This window comes from Ovis aries, chromosome 20 (genome assembly GCF_016772045.2).
Source record: "Ovis aries strain OAR_USU_Benz2616 breed Rambouillet chromosome 20, ARS-UI_Ramb_v3.0, whole genome shotgun sequence".
Lineage (NCBI taxonomy): Eukaryota > Metazoa > Chordata > Mammalia > Artiodactyla > Bovidae > Ovis > Ovis aries.
In genome coordinates this window covers 46,529,059-46,535,576 of record NC_056073.1, presented here as the reverse complement: position 1 = coordinate 46,535,576, position 6,518 = coordinate 46,529,059, and the positions used below count along the sequence as shown (strand labels likewise).

The 6,518-nt window shown below is 43.9% G+C and overlaps 1 long non-coding RNA gene across 3 annotated transcripts; it reads left to right on the top strand.

The window, feature by feature from the left end:
• Positions 1-3,725: 3,725 nt before the first annotated feature.
• Positions 3,726-5,335, top strand: LOC121817384 (uncharacterized). Of its 3 annotated transcripts, none has more exons than XR_009597753.1 (3): positions 3,726-3,951; positions 4,240-4,475; positions 4,921-5,335. It is a non-coding gene; the product is annotated as an uncharacterized LOC121817384 (long non-coding RNA). The 3 variants fall into 3 exon arrangements; XR_009597754.1 differs by having other exon boundaries at positions 3,726-4,054; XR_006057266.2 differs by having other exon boundaries at positions 3,726-4,475.
• The last annotated feature ends 1,183 nt before the right edge of the window (positions 5,336-6,518 follow it).

The following is a 6,518-nucleotide window of genomic DNA, read 5'->3' as shown; positions in this document are numbered from 1 at the left end:
CACTGAAGCGATTAGGGCAATTATTCAGAGCTGCCTGTCAGGGCTCATCAGCTCCGACTGCCTGAGGTAGCCCAGCCCTGCCTTCTCAGACCAAGTTCTGCTATCAGATGGCATTTTGCCTCCAGCATCTCCTTAGAGGCACTCAAGTTTCAAACATTTATTGGCACAACCTAACTTTCTCATTTCTCTGCTCTGTAGTCTTCCTACTCAGAGGGGGTCATCTGAGGCTTATTAGGATTTCGTTTTCTTCTTCAATTTCTCCTTTCCCCCACCCGACATTAGACTGCTGAACTTCCTTGTGATAAAGCAAGAGTTTTTCTGAGTTACAGAAAATTTCTCACTTTCTTTCATCCCGCTAAATCGCGCTGAAGAGCCAGTAAGTCTTTTAGGGAAACATGGTGTCTCTGAAGAGGAAGGACACTTGAAAGCCATAGGAAAATGGCTTGTGGAAGTCATTGGAGAGGAAGGATTTTTCATCAGTCACGGTGAACCTCGTCAGCATCTTCATCCTTGCCATCACCATCATCAGGGCTTCCCTGGCGGCTCAGTGGTAAAGAACCTGCCTGGGAACGCAGGAGGTATGGGTTCAACCCTGGGTCGGGAAGATCCCCTCTAGGAGGAAATGGCAACCCACTCCACTATTCCTGCCTGGAGAATCCCATGGACAGAGGAGCCTGGTGGGCTACAGTCCATGGGGTTGCAAAAGAGATGGACTCGAATTAGCAGCTAAACAACAATCACTATCGTCATCATCTTAATTAACAGCATCTTTGCAGCACCCTCCTTTTCACTGCCATTAAGTTCTTATGTGACGCAGCATGAGAATGCCATAAAAATGGCATAAAAATGTACAGTCTTGCTTCTCTAAGTCATCCAGTATAAGGGAACTACGATTCAAATAAATATTAAAATAAAATATGAAAACAAGTGAAAAATAAATAAGAGCTTGGATTGCAAAAATAATTGAAACATTGCTTTTACATATAACACTTCTTTAAAAAAAAAAAAGAGAAGTGAAGGAAAGCTGTGAATGCTGTGTGTTTCATCCAGAGCTGCTGCTGCTAAGTCACTTCAGTCGTGTCCGACTCTGTGTGACCCCATAGACGGCAGCCCACCAGGCTCCCCCGTCCCTGGGATTCTCTAGGCAAGAATATTGGAGTGGGTTGCCATTTCCTTCTCCAGAGCAAGGTCACGAAAATATTTTTACTCCCTCCTCTTATTTGTCAGAGAGAGAATTAGGAAAGAGGTGGGATATTATTTTAGGAATTAATTTAGAAAAGTCTTGTATTGCTTGATAGGGTATTTTAGCTCTTCTAAGACTTTCACTAAAATTATCCTTGTAACTTTTATAAAATTAGGAGTATTTTGTTTGATTCCTAATAATAGCAATGAGAAGCAGTATTAAGACCGGGATAGTCATTTCCTTGGTGATCACAAGCAGCCCTGGATACATGACAAGGTGTTTGACTTGATCTGGGTAAGTGAGACATTTCTCTCCTCCTGATGATTTCTGTTTATTCTCAGTTCAGTTCAGTTCAGTTCAGTCATGTCCAACTCTTTGTGACCTCATGGATGGCAGCACGGCAGGCCTCCCTGTCCATCACCCACTCCCGGACTTTATTCACAATCATGTCCATTGAGTCAGTGATGCCATCCAACCGTCTCATCCTTTGCGGTCCCCTTCTCCTCCTGTCTTTTCAAATCAGCATCAGGGTCTTTTCAAATGAGTCAGCTCTTCGCATCAGGTGGCCAACGTATTGGAGTTTCAGCTTCAACATCAGTCCTTCCAATGAACATCCAGGACTGATCTCCTTTAGAATGGACTGGTTGGATCTCCTTGCAGTCCAAGGGACTCCCAAGAGTCTTCTCCAACACCACAGTTCAAAAGCATCAATTCTTCGGTGCTCAGCTTTCTTCACAGTCCAACTCTCACAACCATACATGACTACAGAAAAAACCATAGTCTTGACTAGACGGACCTTTATTGGCAAAGTGATATCTCTGCTTTTTAATATGCTGTTTAGGTTGGTCATTACTTTTCTTCCAAGGAGTAAGCGTCTTTTAATTTCATGGCTGCAGTCACCATCTGCAGTGATTCTGGAGCCCCCCAAAATAAAGTCTGTCACTGTTTCCACTGTTTCCCCATCTATTTGCCATGAAGTGATAGGACCAGATGCCATAATCTTAGTTTTCTGAATATTGAGTTTTAAGCCAACTTTTCCACTCTCCTCTTTCACTTTCATCAAGAGGCTCTTTAGTTCTTCTTCGCTTTCTGCCATAAGGGTGGTGTCATCTGCATATCTGAGGTTATTGATATTTCTCCCGGCAATCTTGATTCCAGCTTGTGTTTCATCCAACCCAGCGTTTCTTATGATGTACTCTGCATCTAAGTTAAATAAGCAGGTGACAATATACAACCTTGACGTACTCCTTCCCCAATTTGGAACCAGGTTGTTGTTCCATGTCCAGTTCTAACTGCTGCTTCCTGACCTGCACACAGATTCCTCAAGAGGCAGGTCAGGTGGTTTGGTATTTCCGTCTCTTGAAGAATTTTCCACAGTTTGTTGTGGTTCACACAGTCAAAGGCCTTGACATAGTCAGTAAAGCAGAAGTAGATGTTTTTCTGGAACGCTCTTGCTTTTTAGATGATCCAGTGGATGTTGGCAATTTGATCTCTGGTTCCTCTGCCTTTTCTAAAACCAGCTTGAACATCTGGAACATCTGTACTTAGTTATCCTAAGTACCAACTGATTTTGGAGCTCACTGGACGTATTTCTTATTTATGGTCGAGCAATCACACCAAACAGTCACCTTTACGTAAATAACAAGGTCCTGCTGTATAGCGAGGGAACTAGATCTATGCCTTTGAGAACCTATAATGGAAAAGAACCTGAAAAATAATACATACATCTCTGACTCACTTTGTTGTACATCAGAAACTAATACAACATTATGAATCAACTACACTGCAATTTTAAAAAAGAGTTGAGAAAAACTGAGATGCAAACTACAATTGGGTTATTTATTATTAATGTTGTTGCTATTACTTGTTTTTCTTTTCTGAAAAAAAAGTTACCCTTTACCTTGATGAAATCAACTTGTTTCCTAGTAGAATTGAAAGCAAGGTCCTGTGTCCAGTACAGATCTGAGAAAATGATAATAACATGTGAGATCTTTGCTCACACTATTTTCCTTGCTGCAGATAGCTTTGGGGTCAGCATCATTTACTAAAATTTGCTTTTTCATTCTGGTCTGGCCCCTCCATGGGGAGGTATTTTTTTTTTAAACTAAAGTCCTCCCAGTTTGGGGTTTGGGAGAGTGGAATCGTTCTTCTGAATTCCCACAGTACTTACCTTACAAAGCAATGATTACTTTTTTATCATGTTCTCCTCCTCCCCGCCTCTTCGTCTTTTAATTTTTTTTTTTTTTTTGGTATGAATTCTCCTTCAAAGTCACAGGACTTGGTGGAATAATTTCATCTCACTGAGCTTTAGCATTCCCATCTAAGATATGGGAGCTAGGAAGAGTAGCTTCCTCACAGGCTGTTTTGAAGCTAAAGATGAGATAATAGGTATTGATAATATGGGTGAATGAAAGTATGTTGAAAAGTATAAAATGCTATGCAAATTTAAGTCCATAGGTACATAGGAGTGGCAAATCTCTTAGACTCCACCCAATCCAGTGCCATGGAAACTGACATCCTTGATGGTAAAAGTCATCGGACTGGTTGGAGTGGACGAGCCTGGTTGCAGGTCTCTGGACTCAGCCTGGAGTTCTCTGTTTTCCTCCCTGCTTCTCTTACTAGGTGGGGCCATGCACTCACTGGACACTGAATAATTGTTCGGTCAGTAGACAGAGCACAACTTGGTTTCACACGGGGCTGTGAAGAATTGGTAGCACATCCTTTCTTGAGAGTAGAAGAGGATAGAAAGTTAAAGGATCGGCAGTAAGGTAATGAGAGTTTGGTGCCCGCAAGAGAGGTGGGGAGAGGCAGGGCTTAGGAGGACCAAAGGGAGCATGGAACGTGGGAGGCTGGGCCGCTGGGCCCACGGAGGTAAGTTTTGCTGAGTCTGCATGTTTGCCAGGTGGGCCTGGCTACTTCAATGGGTGGGGAAACCTTGTGTGCATTGATTGATTGATTGATTTTAAAGCTTTTTTTTTTTTTTTTTTTGATGTGGATCTTTATTGAACTTGTTACTGTATTGCTTCTGTCTTATGTTTTGCTTTTTTGGCCACGAGGCTTGTGGGATCTGAGCTCCCCAACCAGGGACTGAACCTGCACCCTCTGCTTTGGAAGGCAAGGTCTCAGCCACTGGACCACCAGGGAAGTCCCTGTTGTGTGGATTTATGCTTAGTTGGGAAAAGTCACTTTTCTCCTCCTGATAGTCCTCGACTTTCCACTGTGTGAACGCGCACATCATCTACTGTCCAAAGGGTGAGTGACTTCTGAGCGGAGCTACCTGCAAGCTTAGTAGGTGAGTTGGGTAGTTGATTTTAAACAGTGAGATCATTATTGGTCTTAGTTCGTGCTGGGGGAGATGGGAGATCAGAAGTCAAAGGTCTGGGGTGATGGCCATTTTCGACATCAACCTTGGGGCAGAGGGATCGGCTTGAGAGGGGCAACTGACGAATGAATGGCAATCTGAAACAGACAAGACAGGGAACAGGTGCAGCTGAGTAAATGTGGCTGTTCTGGACCAACGTTCATAAAGGTTGGAAAACTGGCAGGCATTCCTTTTACGCGAGCCTGGTTCACTGCTGAGCAGGGCTGGTGAAGCGGTCCAGCTGGTCATTCCGGATACGAGCACTGAAACTTCCCAGGAGGAGGGGCTGGGGAGGGGCTGGGGGTGTCGAGATAAACCTACCTGCACTTCTCCTTGGGAGATTGCTGGTGGAGCCGGAAGCTCTGTCTCATTGCAGGTGAGCGGACCGTCCCGTCATTCCCGCTGCCTTCAGAGTACAGCTGCTCCTTCCTTGCCGCTCATGATAGAAGGGAAAACATTTCTTGGAACCAACAGAGGGTTCAAGTTTCCCCCTGTGCACTAGAGGCGACTGGAACAATGCTGCTGTTCTCCCAGAAGACAAAGAAGCGCCTGCTGCCAAGCTTCTGAAATTAAAGGTGTGATGCGAATCTATGAAACTGGAAAGCAAACACTGATGGGGGAAGACACGTCCACTTCTGTCCTGGGTCCAGCTGTTTGCTAAGAGACAGAATCAGTCTCTTAGTTTCAACACATTGCATTCAAAATCCCTTTGGATTAGCAGATCAAGGTTCAGCTTTTGACAAATGGCACGTTTGCTCCTGTGGTTAAAAAAAAAACAAAAAACAAAACAACTTTGTCAATGGTCATCTCATCATTTTGGGAGGTTTAGACGCCCCTTAACCCCCTTCGTCTAGAATGAGCAGAGTCCTCACAGGCGTGCAGCCTCATTCAGTGCCATCACTTGTGATAGCAGCAGAATGGTGACGCTTGTGAGTGGTGGGATTTTACAGGCCCGGAGCTCAGGAATCAGAGTTACTGGCTGGCCTAATTGCTTCATCACGCAGCAAGCTGATCCTAGCCACCACGCAAAAGTAAGAGAACTTGGGGGTCACTGCCTCTCTCCAGTTGTATTTTAACATGCTGTGCTTAGAAATAGCCCCCTTCACAGCTTGGTGAGGGAGAAAGACAGTTGGTTCATCAGAAGAGAGAAAGTCCAAACCGAATGTGAATGACTGAAGGAGTCCCAGGCATCCTGCAAGTGGTGTGACCACTCAGTGTGATGTTTCAAAACCACCTATGCAGGGAAAAGACGGTTGAGTTGGTAAGCTTCACAGTAAACTCAGCCTGGGAATGACAGCCTTCTTATTGTTACATAGTGAGAGGATTTTAATGTGTGATATTTATGTGGCATCAATTTTAGAGCTATCATCCAATAGCTCTGGCAGGCAAGTTTTCTTTCTTTCTTTCTTTTTTTTTTTAAAATATTTATTTGGCTGCACCAGATTTTAGTTGCAACGTGTGGGATCTAGTTCCCTGGCAAGGGATTGAACCTGGGTCTTCCTAATTGGGAGCATGGAGTCTTAGCCACTGGACCAGCAGGAAAGTCCCCAAGTTTTCTATTTCTGAAATTGCTTTTGGGCTTTGGGTGTGTACAATATTTGCCTAAGTTAAAGTTTTTCCTGAGTGGAGAGTTGGAAAGTTTTTTTTTTCTTTTTTTTTTGGTCTTGCCATGTGGCTTGTGGAATCTTAGTTCTCTGACCAGGAATTGAACCTGGTCCACAGCAGTGAAAGTATCAAGTTCTAACCACTGGACTGCTGGGGAATTTTAAAAAGCATTTCTAAATGGTGTGAAGTTTAGACATGCCAGGGTTATTATTGGTTCTCCAGAGAGACGGAGCCAACGGGATGCATTTCCATAGAGAAAGAGACTTATTGTAAAGAACTGGCTCATGGGATTATGGAATAAGATCTGCAGTCACCAAGCTGGAGACTCAGGAAAGCCAAAGATGATGTTCTAGGCTGAGATGGAAGGAA